A 19,723-nucleotide genomic window follows, 5' to 3' on the forward strand; every position below is an offset into this window, starting at 1 on the left:
TTTTGCATGTGCATTCATGGGTTGCGGTGGCACCAGTCCAAAAAGCTCAACCCACACTTCCCTATCCTTGACCAAGTCCGAACTTTTTTCTGGGGGATCCCGCGGCATTCTCAAACCAGCTGGGAAATATAATCCCTCTGCCAGCTTGTTCTGGGTCTTCCCCAGAGCCTCTTCCCTGGGGGATATGATGGTCTAGTGGTTAAACGTTGGGCTTCAGACCAGAGGCTCCACGGTTCAAAACCTAGCCAGACTGAAAAAATCACTAAGGGCCCTTGGGCAAAGTTCTTAATCCCCTAGTTCTTCCCGGTGTGTATTGAGCACCTTGCATGGCAGCACCTTGTGTGTGAGTGTGTTTGTGTGAATGGGTGAATGTGAGGCATAATTGTTAAACGCTAAAACTTCCGATGCAGGTGAAAAAGTGCTATATAAATGCAGTTTATTTACCATTCCTCCCAGTTGGACGTGCCTGGTAGAGCTCCCTAGGGAGACGACCAGGGGGCACTGTTTTACGGCCGGTGGACAGGGGCAAATGCCCACATGGACTGACACTCTGTTATGCATGTACATGGAAAGCAATAATCCCTATTTCTCTATGCAAATGCACATGTATCCTACCAGTCATGACATGCTCAGTTCTTTGTGGTCCAATGCTTTCAAAGCTATTATTAGGGTCTGACTGGTTTTGCTTTGATCTGTCCAAAATGCCACAGCCCTACCATTCATTACAGAACAGAAATTATGCATGAGGAACTCTCCACAGGCATAACTCAAACTGACAGAGGAAAGCAGTGTAAGGAAAGAAGCTAGTTTAATTTAAGAGTTAAAAGGAGATCATATCACTTACACCCATTTAATTAGTCATGCAGGGCTCCAGACTAACTTTTTTTTTTTTTTAGCAGGAGTACTGGAGTCCTTGATGGAAAATTTTAGGAGCAAAAGTAGAAAATTAGGGACGTAAACCATAAATTGTCCTGCAATGTAACTATTTACATTTTCTCCACTTTAACTCTATTACTAATAAATGTATTGGTTATAAATTATCTCCTTCATTCATTTCAGTTGGAAATATCGCTTTCTTGTGATCGCAGTTAACCACCAAAATAAGGAAATTTTATTATTATATTTAAACAGTTGCATGTTTTAACATAATTTACCAATTGTTTCTAATCATATTTTGATTGAGATTAATCTTAATGAGTTGTTATGAAACAACGGCTTTGATAAAGGCTACATTTTCCCCCACAGGTCAGCCACAATCAAATGGTCATACATTTTTGCAGAGAGGCCGATTTTTCACTTTTATACTCTGTTGATCTACTTATGTCCAATGTAAAATATAGTCATTTAGGGGTATTACTTCAAAATTTCATGAAGTATCCTCATCAGCTAAACATTTTGCAGAGTTATGAATATAATAACCACATTAGCAGTTTTGACGTTACGAAATCTATGTTGCAAAAACAATATGTATATATATATATATATATATATATATATATATATATATATGTATATATGTATATATATATATATATATATATATATATGTATATATATATATATGTTTATTTCTGCACTAAAGTTGTACATTTTAACATGGTGTCCTATGGGAATGTGCTTCCTGCCTCAAGCGGCCAGTCAAGGAACTGCAGCTTTTTCATCTTTTGGTAGGGCTTCATCTGAGGACATCAAATCTTACTGCTTGCTGAGGATACACTACTACATTGTCACATGGTCCGATACATAAAGAAGAAATTGAGCTTTCTAGTTGCTCTGATTTAGCAACTCTGGATTCATCTGAGGTTGGTCGAGGTTTTTCTTTGTATTTTTATTTATGTGTTTATTTCATTCTCAGCTAAATGTTTCTGCAGATTAGATGTTAATTAACACCATCTTTGAGAAACCTTTGAACATAAATGGCTGAGACACATTCAGTTACTGTGCAGACCTTTGTATTAGAATTAGTGTTTTATCAAACTGGACTAAATTGTTAGCTAGCACATTAGCTAATATTGTAGTGGTGAGTGGCAGATTGTAGTGGGGCAGATATGTGAAAAAGATGTTCACTTTTGGCAGAAAGTGTGAAATTTTGCATACAGTGGTATTTTCAAATGCTGAATTCAAAATTGCTGGATCCAAGAGGTCTAACCATTGATTGATTAATTTAATTCTACTCTATATTTCACCTGCCACCAGATATCATCACCACAAGTCCTGAGAAATTAAGAACATAAGTTAAGAAATTATTGAAGTGTCAGGCCTGTTGTTATCCAAAGCTTCTATTGCCTTCAAAAATATTATTGGATTATCAACAACCTTAAACAGACTCTTTAACAAGCCTTTCACATACAGTAGGAATAACCACATGAAAATTGAGAAAAATGTAAAATAAGTGCAAAAGTGCAAAATATCTGCCTGTTTTACCTGTAAATGTACTCAGTGATATTCTATGCCATCAAACTACTGCTGGATATAATTTGGATTTCATCAAAAACAACAGATTAAATACAACCTCTTTTACAACCAACACTCCAACCACTGAGCTGTCCAGACTCCTACTGACAAACTGTCCTACTGACATTCAAAGGTGATGAGGTGTCAACGATTGGAGTATGCATTATAATGAACCAATAATGTCGGTGGCCATCTTTAATTCTCATTTTACTTCTGGATCTCTTGGGGAAAAGTGCTTGGATCCGGCAAAATCTGAAATCAGCATACTTCAAAGATTCTGTATGCAAATTTACATACTTTCTGCCGGATGTGAACATCTGAGGCAATTTTTGTTGCATATCTGCCCCACTATTGGACAGCAGCATAGATCCGTGTTCCGACCATGTGGCTCTACCTTCAAACATCTCTTGCACAAACTCTTGTCATTCAGTTTGTATCATCAAATTTCAGTGGGCATTGCTGCATCTAGCTTCATTTTCATTTAATTGCATTGAATGGGGGAATTGTTTCAGTCTTTATTGTATTTGATGTCTGTGTTTTAGAATGAACAATAGAGTACAGGTTAACCATCACTATAGTGTACATTTTGATATATTGTATGATCGTTATTTTTGCATTCCACTGTGATAGAAAACTCACAGTAATGTATTTGTTTTGACATCAGGATCTCGTTGAAATAATATTTTAATTTTTAAAATGTTAAATGTAATCTATGCTGTCCTATGGATGAATATCAAAGCATGCGTAACTGAGGCATAATGACAAATACAAAGTTGAAAACTGTAGGATCAATGAGGTTGATTGAGCGTTTTCTGACACTGTGTCCTTGATGAGGTTTAATGGGACTTCATGAAGTTGTTTGGAAAGTCGGGCAGTTGTTGTTGCAGCTGTACAGTAGTTATGGGTGCGCCTGAGCTGTTGCTGTCTAAGATTCACATTTCCATGCTTGGATTGGCTCTTTGCGTTCTTAAGCATGTCTGTTGTTCCTGCCTGGCCTCTTTAATTTTCCACAGTCTTGCTGTGTCCAGTAGTTCTTCAGCTAAAGCTCCTCTGGACAATGTTTAGTTGACCGCACCATCAGGGCCAAAGCTGTGGGCACATCATCTCTTGTTCTGGTGCATACGTTTTAAGCCGACATCCTTTAATGCAAACATGCACTGGGGTATTTCTATTGGCATTGCTCATGATGTGGGAGAGAAAAGTAGGTTGAGCTTGTTCTTGGTCTTAAACTCTGTCACTTTTATTCAGTTTAACACAGCAGCAGTTGTTGCAATAATTGATTTCAAAACTTGATATAACAGATTGGGGATTAGTTTGCATTGGATTGTTTTGTGTGTTTTCATTTTTTTAATTAATTGGTTATATCAGTTAGATATTTTGGCTTCTCAGCACATTATGCTGCTTCAGGGGAAAACAAACAAACAAGCAGCAACGAGTCATTTGTGTGTACACAAATAATACAAGGGTATAATTTTGGGCTGAAAAACATTCTGGAGGCAAACTTTCTGTCTCAGAGAATCCATAGTCCTCTGCTTAGGTGACCATTGGCATGCTAAATAGGATTATTTTGGATGGTTCTGTATGGCTACATACGCTGCCTACATCAATCAGGTAATTGCATTATTTGTGAACAAGTAAAATGAATGGGCTAGATACAGATGTTACCACTGTGCATACCTGTTTGATTGCTTTGTATCTGATTTATTGATCAAAGGTGTAGTCCCTTTTGATTTTCTACAAAACGAACAAACTACACTTCATGTTGAAATGTAGTTATTAAGACGTACCTTTATTTGTGTGGTGTATCTCAAAATTACAGCTCACAATTTTTCTGGTAGTCCTATTTGTTTTGGGGGGATTCCTTGGCAAATATAGTCAGTTTGTTCAATGAAATCGTAAAAATGACACGAAGAAAGAAGCACTTGTGTAACATTTGAACTTCTTGCTGTATGTTATTAAAACTGAGACCTTGGAATTTCCAATTTAGAAAGAGGAAAATACATTGAAGTAAGCTATGAACATTTGTCTCTCTTCTGACTCACTTAGGCAGACTAAGTAAAAACATAACCGTAACTAACATTAGTATTGACAGTTGACGGGTCCAGCAGATAGTTCATATGAAATTTGTCCATCTGGAGTTCTTCCCATCTCTGGCAGGCTGTGTTTAAAACAGTACTCATGTCTGTCATCAGCTTTCTGTTTCCATTTTGCTTTTATTTATTTATTTATTTTTTGGCGCTTTCAGTCACAGTTGAAGGTCTCCTACATTTCTCCCATTCCATCGTGCTAGCTCTAGCATATGTAGTGTAGCAGTACCCTTTGGCCCTCGAACAACAGCTTCAAAACATCAGACAGCACAGATTGTCACATTCAAGAAGTCAGTCCTCTGGGGGCTGTTGGTGCTAGTCCTTGTCTCCGTATTCCGTAGCCTCAAGCGTATGAGAGTCTATGACTTGCCCTGCACACGGCGCCAGTCCACCACAGGTTACTTCCCCAGCTGAGCCCAGTACCCATTTACAGCTGGGTGGACTGAGACAGTGTACATTAAGTATCCTAGGACATAGGCAGGACACAAGCAGCATGAGCGGAATTCAAACCCAATAAAAAAATTTAAAGACACACACACCTTATGGATACGTGTTTGTGTGAGCCAGCTGTACAGACCTGACATGTCCACAGTTACAGTCTTGTCGTTTGCCCTACATGGTTCAGCTACACGGCGCACATTCATGTAAACCACAGCAACAATTGCAAAGTAATTTAAACATGTGTGACAGCTGAATAACTAATTAGTGGTTTTCAGGTCCTGTATTTTTAGACCTAATGTGAACCAGGCTCATGTAATGCCTATCAGAACCAGATGTGAATAAAATGATGTTCAACAAAGTAACCTCATCCGAAAAGGACCACAGATTTATTAGCCTTGACTTGAACCTACCACTTAAATTGTGGTTGACCCATCAACCCTAAAGGAAAGAATGTCAGGACACTGCTGGTGACTTGGTGAACCAGTGACCAGAGAATTAAATATGCAACACAGCTTAGCTTAGGTCTTTTTGTTTCGTATTGCAGTCTATTGGAGAACGGTATCAGTGGGTATCTGTTTGACTGCCATCTTTTAAACATTGATTACATTACTGTTGTTGGTTAACTAGTCAGATTTTTTTTTAACACAGTGGACACAAAATCCATCATTCCTTCATATTTATTCAGGTTAAGCTTTCATAATACACACATCCAGAAATTCAGCCGTAGAGGAGCAACCAGACTGTGTTAGTGAAGCTGAGCTTCAGGAGCTCCACAATTCTGCAGAAGGAGAAGGTTGACATTTTGTCACTGATCAATACCATTTCCAAGCTCATCACTTGGAGAGTCATCTGTTTGCCACTTTGACCTGAACCTACATTTATTATTACCAGTGCAGTGCCTGTAGGATGTTTGTATTCCTATAGAAAATTGGGAGCTAAAAAGTTTAATAAAAAAGGACCATCAGCAGATCAATACCACATAATAATGCCAAATGCCACCACCAGACCAACTGAATTCTAAATAGTGTTATGAAATACTATCACCAGAATGCAATGCTTTCAAATGCCACCAGTTGTAATGTAAGTAATAAGTCATAACCAATACCAACACCTGCACATTGTTTTAATTTTCCCTCAAAATATTTTATTTTACAAACTATATCTCATCATTTTTGAATGGTTTGTCTATTAAAGAGTGAAAACTGAAGGAAATCAACTGTAAGACCTGAAAGAATTTTCTGTAGGAAGTATTTTAGTCATAAGGTCAAGTGAGAGGGGGAAGTATTGGCTTTATAAATACTTGAAACACACTGGATTCGTTGAGAGGATTGATTACTGCTATAATGGATGATGCAGAAGGTGGCAGTAATGCAACAATAAGGATGCTGGCTGCCATTAAACACCGTAGAAGATTTTATCCACAGGGTCACATTATGAGAGGAGTGCGTTTCGTGTCAAAATAATATATATTGCTTACATGTGAGTAAAAGTAGAAATGTATTCATGTGGATGTCACAGTCCAGAAGACTGGGATGACCCCAAAGCAGAGAACAGACAGGATGAAGCGTACAACATTCCATTAAATAGGGATGGACTGATCCGATCCCGGATCGGTATTGGGTTCCGATACCAACATAATTCATGTATCCGGAAATACCGATCGAACCCGCGACATTTTCTTATACCGGAGAAGAGCCACGGTGAATCCTCTCAACTGCTGTTGTTTGCTCTCTGCTTGTTTACTGCTTAGTGAGCGCCTTGGGGCAACTGTTTGTTGTGATTTGGCGCTATACAAGAAAAAGGTTGATTGATTGATTGATAGTGGGAGGAGGGGAGGAGGGGGGAGGTTTTCTGAAATAGGGCTGTTTGAGAGAGCTCTCTTCCGCAGTGTTCTAGCTGTGGTTAGCGGCAAATTTCTGCTCGGCTCTCAGGTTCAAATTGTCTGTTTGTCGAACATGGATTTTCAGAAAAATTAACTGAATTGTTGCTGAAAATTTGTGCTAAAAAGTGAGCCGCTTCACTGTCCCAAAGCTGTAAAACGCCAGCTCAGCGTGCAGGTGAGGAGAAGTCCAACAGAGTCTGTCAGGAAAGGAAAAAGTCTCCATTAAAATCCTGTGCGTGAATGTCGATGATGATACATTTATTTCACAGTTGAAAGCTTTTGTGTTTCCCAGAAATTCGAAGTTTGCACATCGCGAAAACCGCTGTTTTCGAGAGGAAGAAAAAGAGACAGAGACGGAGGAAGAGAGAAAGCGAGCGAGAGAGAGAAAGAGAGAAAATGAGAGAGAGAGAGGGAGAGAGACAGGCAGAGAGAAAGAGACAGCAGTCTCTCTCCCTGACTGTCTCTTTCTCTTTAAGTCTATAAAAATAAGGCTATGAAAGTCTATAAAAAAATAAAAGTACTTAATTATTTCACCAAAACATCGGATCTAGGCTTTCATCTTAGATACACCTTCTGGCAAATTGTAGCTCAACTTTCACGTCTCCTTTTTAAGAAAATCCTCATATAAAATCAACAATAATGATAATAATTTTAAAACAGAGCTCTGATATCGGATCGGAAAAGTATCGGTATCGGCTGATATCCAAATTCAGATTGGAAGTAAAAAATTGTGGATTGCTGCATCCCTACCATTAAATGTTAACCAGGGTCAAACACAGTGATAAAGGTGTGCGGAAGTGTTTACACAAGGGCAGTTCTTGGTAGCAGGGCAGAGGTCAAAAGCCAGGAGATAAAACACAGGCAGACAATGCACACTGGACACATTGTTTTTTACTTTCGCTTTTGATACTCTGTGTGCTTCTTACCTTGTGTGTTGCTATTCATTTGTACTGGAACCTTTTAAGTAAAAATTAAAAAATAGAAATCCAAAGTCAGCAACATGGAAACATTGTGATATGGGTGATAGGATAGGTGATACAAATGCTAGAACTCACAAAGGAAACTCAAAAGACTTGGGACCAACAGTGAACACAAAAGCAGGGCTTTTAAATGCTTCAAGAGGTGATTAATGAAAATGCAAAACAGGTGTAAGGGCAAATGGGAAGAAGGTAAACAAAACGAGACGAGGCAATTTACGGCCTATACCCGGTCGTAGTATAATCAAACCACTGGTATAAGATGTGCAGTACTGGTAAACCCATCCCCATATTTTGTATATATCAAGGCTGGATGTGAGTGAGCAGTTAGTCTGATCTTTTGTACAACAGCTCAGAGCGCTTTAAGTTGAAAAAACAGTTTGTGTTATCTCACTGTGTCTCATGGTGCGGTGGCAACGCAATGAACATAAGCAGCTGTAAGTTTCAGAAGCATCTTTACACTTTGCTTTCTTACAAATATGCACAAAGTCTATACACGTCATGTGGCTGTGTTAGTGCAGAGCCAACACAGCAGGTAAAACAGAGAACGGCAGCACACCTGCGGTAAGTTTGTTTTTTAACATTTTAGTTAATGCTTTGCTTTCTTTCAAATACAAAGTGTCTTTCTGAGGATTGCACATGTGATAAAAACCATCTTATATTTCAATCAGGTAGTGCGTTTCACATGAATAAATGAGTTCTCCATTATTCCTGTTCACAAACTGTGCAGGCCATGGCCGTAACAAGGGGGACAGTGGGCTGAACAGACCCCCCCCCCCAACACCCTTAGAGTAAAGGTCCACTTTTGAAGACATTTTAGATATTGTATGCTTCTAGTACTACTACTTCTCCTAATAATAATATTAATAATAATAATGATCTTAACAATTGAAATGTTTAGTCAGTATGAGTTGGCGCCTTACTTTTGCTACAGTTCTGCGCTAAGTGGAATTGATTAGCCATATAAAAATATATATATGCATAACTAAAGTGGGGTGTGAACCAATAGTCTTTTTTTAACGACATCTATTTGGGTTCTAGCTTTAAAATCATGTTAGTTAGGGTTAGGGAAGCCATAAATATGAAAATTATTCAAGTATTCAAATCAAGTATTAAAACTGGGTTATACAGTAACAGTACACACTGCACACTAACAGTACATACTACAGTTTATGTATGCATCTACATAAAATTCATATAAGCAGTATTAAACACATAAATGTATCTATCATGATACCTATTGGAGGTCTAACAATATGCATCGTATTGAGTTTTGAGAAACAAAATAAAGCCCTAGAGGCAAGATGATGTCATAGTAAAATATAAACTGAACACTGAGTGACTAAGATAAGAAAAAGCCACAACTGTGAACGTTGAAGAAATAAACCAGAAAGACAAATACTAAGAGAAATTCTGATGCAAGAAATTTCATAAAATTTGGGGGGGGGGGGGGAGTCCAGACATAAGAATTAACTGGATTATTAAACAAAAACCCACAGGCAAGGAATAACCACAGTAATTAAACCAAAAAGACACCATAAAATAAGAAGTGCATAAACACAAAGAAATAAACAGAAATGTAACGACAAACCCCAAAATTAAAAAAAAAAAATACTTAAACCTCAAACAGCAACAAAACCCCAGCAAAAGTGTGTGTGTGTGTGTGTGTGTGTGTGTGTGTGTGTGTGTGTGTTTCTCCCAGTACCAGGAGACTGTTGAGGTCAAAGTGATATCATTCCTCACTGGGGAATGTAATGGCACAAAGGATGTGATGTGGCTCTGCACCATGTCTTTGACACACACACACACACACACACACACTGTGCTACCAGTTGTGAGTGCATATACATGCACTCAAAGACTGGCAGTAGGCATATACAAATTTGTATGCATTTATTTCTTTTTTATCTATTGGACTCAGTAGATTGAGGTTGTATTAACTTTATGATTAAACACTATATAATATGATCTATTGCCAATCAATTTGAAACAATTCCATATAGTTTCCAGTCAGATTGGAGGTAATATGACATTTTTCACAATTTAAAGTTTATTATTTTTTTCTTGATTGATACTGTGAGGTACAGTACATAAGTATCTTTATTTGAATGTAAAATGGTTGAGATGTGACACGGCTGTGCTGGGCGGTCGAGACCCAAGTGCGGTCTGGGCCGAGAAGGGGAGTCAGAGTGAGCTGCAGCTGACTGTCTCTCAGTGAAAATCGTCATGCAATTTTCACAGAGAACACACACACACACAGTTTTCCGGAATTTGACCAATGGTGTGCCTCAGGAGGACTTGGCTGTTCTGAAAATAAACAGGTCAGAAAACCAGCCAAGGTGTGCTGTTACTCAGCCCGTTACTGTAAATTAGTGAATTATAGCAAGTAAGTAAATATCGGCCGCTTGTGTCCACAATCTAGTTCTCTCAGTCATGACCCAACCCTCATAACCATAGGTAAGAGTAGGAATGAAGATTGACCAGTAGATCGAGAGCTTGGCCTTTTGTCTCAGTTCCCCTTTCGTCACAACAATACGGTAGAGCGAATGCAGCACCGTCCCTGCTGCACCGATTCTCCAGCCACTCTCATGCTCCATTGTCCCCTCACTCGTGAACAAGACCGCGAGGTATTGAACTCCTTCACTTGGGGTAAGACCGTATTTCCTACCTGTAGTAGGCAATCCATCAGTTTCCTGCTGAGAACGATGGCCTCAGATTTAGAGGTGCTGATCCTCATCCCAGCCGCTTCACACTTGGCTGCGAATCAATCCAGTGAGTGTTGGAGGTCACCGGCCAATGAAGCCAACAGAACCACATCATCTGCAAAAAGCAGTGATGAGACCCTGAGCCCACCAAACTGCGCCTGAACAAGATAGCGGAAAACACTCCGAATCAGTTTATTTCTGTATAAATCTAATCAGTTTCTCATACATTTTGTAAAAGTTAGTGAGAAATAAATACTTTTATCTCTAAAAATTCTGTTTCTCAAACCAGATAGCACCTCTGAAGTGTTGTACAATAGGGATGGTTCGACTTGTTGTCTTCATAGTAATGCTTTTTTTGTTTGTTTGTTTTTGTGATTTTGTGCTCCTATTTCTTAAAATAATTGTCACATTTGAGTTTCACCATGAAGACTTGAAATTGGCTTAATTCATTCAATGTTAAATTTAGTTGCCGATTAGCTGACGACTAACGGCACCCGACTAGTTGACTAATTTTCATTAGTTGTCCCAACCTCTTCAGATGTTGGCATGCACACCTCGTGTGTGCGCATCGCATGAGGTCAAAGGTAACTTACATTGATTTCAAAACCTCATGTATCTGCCCACTCACTTCGTCCTGCAGATGGCGTTGAAAAAAATTTAATATTCTTTATGGAATTCCTCCAGGTAAATATGTTCTCTTCATTAAAATGATCTGTAATTTTGCAACACATTTAAAAAGTAAACTGACATTGTTTTCACCCCTGTTTGATTGTTTGTTTGTTTGTTTGTCTGTTTGTGAACAGACTGAAGCCCACAATTTTTCATATGTAGTTATGACATTTTTTACTGAAGATTCATATCCTGATAGGCAAGTACTGATCCAATTTTCAATGTCACTGGTCAAAGGTTAAAGGCAGGAAAAATCTTGGAAAATGGGAAAAATCCATATCTGTAACATTGAACAAATTTTCAAAAATTCATAACTGTCAAAAATGATCACATTTCTATCATATTTGAGAGCATTAGGTAGGATGGTGTCCTACTGACAAAGTCGACTGACAAAGTTTGATCCAGATCTGATCCACATTAAAGATTTTGTGGCCATTTAAATTTAACATTGAAAACCCCATGTATATTAATACATTAATGTATATTTTACATTATACCTTATCAAACGTGCCCCAATCACTCTCATATTTGAAAGTGAGGTGCAGACCTGCACTCACTATCGCCTGACAAAGTTTGATCCTGATCTGATCCGGATTGTGGATTTTGTGGGCATTTTGTGGGCAATTTTAATCTTGAAAAGCCCATTTGGTGTACATTTTTCATTATATCTCAATCAAAAGTGCCTCATTCACTCTCATTTTTCTGTTATGGATTTACTTACACCACCAGAATTAGATGGAGGTTCCAATTTTATGCCTTTTTGTCTGTCTTCCAGTTATCAGTCGGAAACCAAGTGCCAAAAATCAGCAATGACAAATTGTGCATAGCAGAGAAAACCAATGTTCTGTGAAAATGATCTGAAAAGAATTAAGAAACTGAAAAAGTTGAAAGAAGGAAAAAAAAACCTGATAACACCACAAAAACTTTGATTCATGTGCATGAAATAAATACATACTCCTGACATTTAATCACATTTAATTTAGCTTATGAAAAGGCATTTTGACTTTGACCTTGAAAATTTTTTCCAAGGTAAAATTTTGTGGAATTGGAAACTAGTGTTGGTGGAGGTTTGCACTCTGTGAGCGCGATGCTCTAGTTGTTGTTGTTATTGTTAGTAGTAGCAGCAGCGGTGTTTATATCTGAATATCTTTTTAGTTTTTTGAATATGTATTAGGGATGTGAATCTTACAACAACTCACAATTCAATTCGATTCTGATTCTTGGGGTGACGATTCAATTCAGAATCGATTTTCGATTCAAAGAGCTCCGAGAAAGTTATATTACTTAAAAAATGTTTATGTTTAAACAGTACACGCAGCGAGTAAGCAAGAAAATGTTTAAAAAAATGCTTTTTAAAAATCGATTCTTGGACATTTTGGATCGATTCAGAATCTTAATAAATAAGAATCGCGATTTGGACGCGAATTGATTTTTTTCCGAAAAACCCGACTGTTTGTTTTTTAATTAGCATATGTGCATGTGCAGGAATCGAATGTTACACAGTGACATCTCTGTCTGTCTGTCTCTCTCTCACTCTGTCTCTCTCTCTCTCTGTCTGTCTCTGTCTCTCTGTCTGTCTCTGTCTCTCTCTCTCTCTGTCTGTCTGTCTGTCTGAGCGTACTGCACTGAATGACTTGGTGCTTTGTGTGCGTGTGCACGTCTATCTGGCAGATGTGTCTGTGTGGGCTCAGTTCCTGTGAGCTCTCCTCGCCTGCTGGAATTCAGCACTTCCTCCTCACACACACACACACGGTATTTATTATATAGCATTTTTTAACATTTAACCTTTGCCTCTCCGTGGAAAGTTGACTGAAGACGTTTGCTGTTTCCAGTCAGAACTCGGTCTTGGCAGCACGACTCGAGCAGTTTTTCGGGGTTGGGCCTGTTGCTGAAGGGAATCTTAGCGGTTGATACTGAAGCAGTTGAGCATGTTACTGATTTACTTCATCTGCCCACATTTCCCCCGACGGTGTGGTCATTCCAAGGGGACACACACACTTCAACATGGAGGTGATTATTCTGATATGAATCTTTAATTTTTTCACTTTTTCCATGACCAGAATTACCAGACCGTTTTTAATGCATTCTTGGACATTTTTCACACTCTCTGACATGTTAAAACCGTCACAGTGCATGAAATACTTTTGATTTGATAAATGAGCGTGGTGGGTTTTTTTCCCCCCGTGGGCCCATGCTAAATGTGCAGAGTGCACTGCAGCACTGACTGCAGAGGCGCATCACATCAGAAGCAGCCATTCATCAGGTATGAACCCACAGGGAGTTTCAGATGTTCCTGTAATCCTATAATGATCGTCTCTGACGTGTGATCAGCGCAGCAGGAGCATGTATGAGAGTATGAGTGTGGAGGTAGATGAGGATTACTGCCGACAGATTTTGACTTGTCACATGTGATGGTTTTACTTGTCTGTTTTTGTTGGGCTTTGACACCATGAACAGACTGGTTTAAACTACTTTATAGTTTCTTTAGACCATTTCAAAATGGCTTAACCCTCAGGGGTCCATGGATTCCCCGGAAAATCAACATCAGTGGAGTTTTTTTTCTATTTTTTATGTTTCTGCACCCCAGAGGTTTAAACCAGATAGTACCTGAAAATTTCTTAGTTCAGCTGAATTGGAATTTATCTGTATTCTAATAGCCAAGTGGCTAGTTGTGCATATGTGTGTGCTGACATTTGCTATTTGGTATGCTTATGTATTTTTGGTCAAGGATGAACGCTGTTAAGAAAAAGTTGATAGGACAAATATATTTGGAGAAATTTGTGATATTTGCTAACAGCAGTGAGCAATGGGAGTTTGGGTTTTAAATGTTAGTGTGGTTCATGTTAGTTTAACAGTGTTGTTAGTGTTATTGATTTATTGTGTTTTTGTAGTTTGATTGATTTAGTCAGTTTAGTTACAGTTTAGTTATGTTGCTGTTACCATAAGTGAAAACTGCAGTGCTTTTGATGTCTTCCACCACATCTCTGTTTGTGGGTGTGTAAATTTAAAAGCACCTGCTTGCAGCAGAATGCAGCAAAGGCAAAAAGCTCTGCTTGTGTGCGTATAACTTTAATCACGGACAAACTGTAGAGAGCTAACACATGTATAAAACTGATTTAATCTGACAAAACCTGTTGCAGTATGGTTTTAAATGGTTCTGCATTGAAGATAAACTGGTCTAAAGTAATTGTGCATTACTTACAAATTGTTTTAATCAGCTGCATTATGCTGTATCTTGACACAGATGATAAATGCTTTAAACTATTTAATGTGACCTAATTAGAGATGGTCTAGTTTTAAACTGTTCTGTGTTAAAGATAAACTGCTTTTAAGTCACTGTACAGCAATTATAAATTGTTTAAATAGCTACATTACTATTCACTGGATGCAAGTACCTTGACACAAATGGTTCATGCTTTAAACTAGATTTAGTCTTTAGATTAAAACAAAGTTATTTCCAGTTTACTTCTAACTAATAATAATAAGACATAATCTGGTTTACAATTATGTAATTTTCAAATGGTTTAGACCAGCTATGTTACTTCTGAATAATTTCAAGTATCTTGGAACCAATGGTAATTGCTTTGAAATGGATTCAATTTGCTAAAAGCAGACCTGTCCTCCCTGCTCCTGGAGGTCACCTGCCCGCATGTTTTATAACTCTCTCTACTCCACCCACGGCTAATTAACTCAGTCAGTTGTCCCCAACCAATCAAGAACTGGGAAACACCAATCTTATGTTGGGAAAGTGTAGTGACACGGACCCACAACAGGGGGCGCAAATGAACGGTCAATAGATGAGCCAAAAAGCAACAATTTAATGTTGTGAATGTGCACAACGAACATACAGACAATCACAGAATATCATAACAGTCAATACACAGAGGTGACGTGTGGGCAGGCTCGAGGATAGAAGACGTCTGTCCTGAGAAGAGCCGGAACCACACGATTTCCGCCGCCCCAGAACCTGGTGAATACAGGAGCTGCCCACACAACATCTTAATTGGAAAATATGCAGGACAGGTGGCTTACAGGAACAGGGTTGGAAAGGCCGGGTCTAAAGTGAAGATAATCAGGTTTCAGACGGTTCAACACTGAATGTTGTCTCATTTTAAAGGGATTTTCAAATGCTTTTAATGGGTGTTAAACTAAGTTTTGTCTGTTTGACAGTGGTGAGCACAGCTAACCAAAAAGTTAGCTTTGATAACAGTTAATTTACTAACTGAAAAGTCTTTTCTTCTTTCTTTTATCAAGCTAAACCGATAAACCCTAAAAAAAATTAGCGGAAGTTACAGACGAAAGCTAAACTGATAACTCTCAGAATTGATTTCAGTCCACTAGGAGCTACTGACACAACAAGGAGCCAGCACTTCTGTGTCACATGAGCTTTCTCTCAGCAAAAGAGACCTAGTGACTGAGATGCAGGAGGAAAACTAAAGATAATTTCGCTTTACACCATAATGACTCACTGACATATCGCTCAAGTCGTCAACAGGCATACAGTTTTAACTTGTGGTTAAAATTTTAATCAAACTATTTCCAGACAAGTTTTTTTAAATTAACGTCACATCTGGGTTTTATAATGTGAAAATATCAGCTGTATGTTTTAGTTTTAAAGTAATGAACTAATTTGGAAGGTTTTAGTGTTTAGACCACACATGCTGCAGTGCATTATGGGTAACATTTCACGACAGGAAAAATGCAATGAGATGCTCTGATGAGGCTGCACTTTAACTGCTGCACATGGACAACAGGATTAAACTCATTATATATATTCATATACATTATATTCACAAGAGTTTTAGGCACAATATATAATGAGTTTAATCCTGTTGTCCATGTGCAGCAGTTAAAGTGCAGCCTCATCAGAGCATCTCAGTGCATTTTTCCTGTCGTGAAATGTTACCCATAATGCACTGCAGCATGTGTGGTCTAAACACTAAAACCTTCAAAATTAGTGCATTACTTTAAAACTAAAACATATAGCTGATGTTTTCACTTTATAAAACCCAGACATGATGTTCATTTAAATAACCTGTCTGGAATTAGTTTGGTTAAAATTTTAACCACAAGTTATAACTGTATGCCTGTTGATGACTTGCGTGATATGCCGGCGAGTCTGTATGGTGTTAAGAAAAATGATCGATTTTCTCTCTCACTTCCCTTCTCTCCTGTAACCAGCTCTCCTCTGTCTGTAGAGGATAGAGTTGTCTGTCTCCTAGGAAACATTTAATAGGTAGATGATAAAATCTTTGACTTCAGACTTCACAAATGTTTTTCAACTGTTAAGCTTTATTCGCTATGCCTACAAAAATATGTTAGTGGTCTAAAGATTATCGTACCTAAATTTATTGGAAGCTAATCGGTCTGCTGATGGTTTTCAAAGTTATCTGAAAAGCTCATCTGATAATGAAAACATTAGCGTTGATAATAGCGGATTCACGGAACTGTGCCCACCACTGGTTTTTGGACTTGTTTAAAAGAACAATCACCAGTAATGATCAGGTTTGAATTTTTAAAGTTTGAGCTAAGCCACTTTTGACCAGTTGGCACCCCCCCCCCCCCCCAAAAAAAAGAAAAACAACATTTCTTTAGATTTGTGGTTTAAACAAAATAAGTAATTTTATAAAAACATGTATAAAAGTGTCAATTTCTTTATGCTTGGTAGTTATAATGGTCTTTTTTTGCTTTACTATTTTTCTACTTTTACATACAGAATAAACAGTTAATAGATTAATCCTAAAAAAAGACACCTTAATAGATAAGGAGGGTGTCTTTGTACTCACTGTATGTAATATAATAATTTGCCTAGAACTGTTTTCTAATAATGCAGTGGACTTCAGTTTAATACATACAACAGTCAGATTTTGGATTGAGAAGAAAACACACCGCCCATGTTGCAAGAAAAGTTACATGTTCAGGTTTCACGAGGAATGCTGAGGTTTGGTGTTTATTGCTGTTATACTGGTGAGAACTGGCTGTGGGAGAGAAGTGGGTGAAACTGTTTCCCAGTCAATCTATGGTGCTTCGGACTTAGACCTGTATGACAAGTTAAGCTTCTTGTCAGCCTTTAATATCTGTTCCTGGCAACTTTTAATCCCCCGCTGGCATAAGAACAGAAGGATGATATAGAAATGTACTTCATCAGTGTGACAATCCATGCGTCAGTCACACGTTCTTGTACCTGCAATAACTTCTGTAAACTTAAGATTTCCACTAAAGTTGACATATTCAAGATTGACTGGTTTTTGAAGTTTGTCATGTTTGAGCATCATCTTGTTTCAGCAAGACCTTCCAAGTACAGCCCACTTCAGGGAACAGTGTATTGATTCTTGTCCCAGTGATAACTTGAACAAAATTGATTGGATTTTCACCAGATTCAAATTGTATATCCCGCATGAAGGTATCTCAGATAAGCTTGAATTTGAACATGCTCAGGTTGCTCTGAAGAATGCACTCCTCAGAGCAGAGTATTGATTGCTGTAATTTACAGTGGTGTCTGAATGTTGGTGAACCTTTGAGCTATCACGCATCTGAATATTATTAGAATGGCATCATATTAAAGCTAATAAATAAATAAGAATTTGGGTTTCTGAGTATAAAAAAAATCTAAAATGATGCCTTTTAAACTCACAGTGAAAACAAATCTGCCCACATGGCATGAATAAAATAAAAATGTTAAAGTGATGGGTTGTATAAGTAATGGCACCCATTAGTGCAACACAAGTAAATTATCACTTTCATTGCCAAGCAAATCAGGGGATGGATACATGAACATTTCCAAATCACTCATGTCTTGGACTTCATTTACAGCAGTCATTAAGAAATATAAACAGTATGATACTGTATGTTAAATTTATCTGGAGGAGGCTTGACTGTATATGTAGACTAGTGAGGGAAGCCACCAAGACACCCAGACAGCCCAGACAAAGTTACAGGTTTCTGTGGCTGTGATTGGAGAAATTGTACATAGTGCATGTTTTACATTTTGTATCCCCAGGAACACAGCTTCATAATGAATTGGTATAGAGGAGAATTTTCTTTCACCAAAACACCAAATCTAGGCTTGCATCTAAAGATGTACTTTCTGGCAAATTGTAGCTGAACTTTCAGGTCTTCCTTTTAAGACAAACACCACCTCCTCTATACCATTTCATCATGAAGCTGTATAACTGGGGATACAAAACATAAACTACGTCTTCCAAAAATACCTGTCTACATGTGGACAGGGCCTCGGTTTTCGTAGTAAGGTAGTGTTATGTGCTAATACACATCTATGTGCACAGGGTAGCTGCGTCATGAACCCATCTTTGTGAAACTACTTGAATATTGCAACTTTTAATCTCCAGGGCCCAGTTTCATAAAGCAGTCTGTTTTATTAAATGTACTTAATCGACTACGGTTAGTCACTCAACATTATCCGTCTGATCATCATTTCACATCGACGGCTAAACTCGTAGATTAGCCGTTTTATGTTAGTCAACGATTTTCAGAATGGCCTTGCGAGCACAATGCTGTTATGCTCGACGAAACACGTCCAATGTGCGAAACGTTGGTTTACTTCCAGGTTGATCATTGTCATGAACAATCCAGCCTTTGTTTTCTTAACTGGCTTTATTAACATCTACAGACATACGAACTGCAGAACAATGTGCAAAGCTCTTGGCCTATCAGTTCTTCTACAGTTCCGTCAAGCCTTTTAGTGCACACAGCGCTGATCAGCATAACAGTGATCCCCGGTGTCTAACTTGAGAACTGTCACAAACACATCATGACAGTCACCTGCTACAACCACGGCCAAAAACAGAGGAAGTTCTCCTTTTGGAGGAATACGAGTGATGTAGGGATGCTCGAGTGTTCCATCAAGTGGTGGTACATGATAGCCGCCGCTTTTTGAGGTAAGACACTTGCGTTTTGTCAGCTAAAATAAGATTAGCCTCTTCTGTACCACTGCTAAACACAGTCAGGTAATGCGAAACTTTAGCCGCCTATGCGCTTTGTTCAATGACTAATGTCAAAAACTGAGTGAACTAAGTAAGTGCAGTTGACTAAACAAGATTAGGCTGCTTTATGAAACCGGGCCCAGAAACAGTCTGTTGGACTTTAGACCAGTTTTTTGTCGGTCTGTGGTGCAACCGCTTTTTGCTGCCACATCATAGCGATACATGGGAACTGTTTCTTGACCACACCTCATTTTAAGACCAACACACACACGAGCAGCCCCGATGAGTGGACTTGTGGACAAGTGGCCTTGAGATTTAAAGAATGTGGGAGGCTGTACATTACCAGTAACATTTGTGCCGCTTTGCACCAAGTGGAAGATTTTGTCTTCTATTTTATTGCTTTGCTTTCTGCTTTTTCTTTCCTCCTCCTTCTCTTTCTCTCTCGCTGACCTTTGATTTTTCACATTAGCAGTTCCCGTCTTTATGACTGACTGCTCTGAATGATCGTGATTCTTGACCTGGCGGTGCACCCGTCCGACACTCGCATGACTGGCACTCTCATTAA

At 38.5% G+C, this 19,723-nt stretch overlaps 1 long non-coding RNA gene across 1 annotated transcript; it reads left to right on the plus strand.

The window, feature by feature from the left end:
- Positions 1 to 1,009: 1,009 nt before the first annotated feature.
- LOC117515397 lies at positions 1,010 to 6,366 on the plus strand. Its single transcript, XR_004562141.1, has 3 exons — positions 1,010 to 1,023; positions 2,729 to 2,733; positions 6,252 to 6,366. It is a non-coding gene; the product is annotated as an uncharacterized LOC117515397 (long non-coding RNA).
- Positions 6,367 to 19,723: the final 13,357 nt, after the last annotated feature.

Source organism: Thalassophryne amazonica, chromosome 8 (genome assembly GCF_902500255.1).
Source record: "Thalassophryne amazonica chromosome 8, fThaAma1.1, whole genome shotgun sequence".
Taxonomy (NCBI): Eukaryota; Metazoa; Chordata; class Actinopteri; order Batrachoidiformes; family Batrachoididae; genus Thalassophryne; species Thalassophryne amazonica.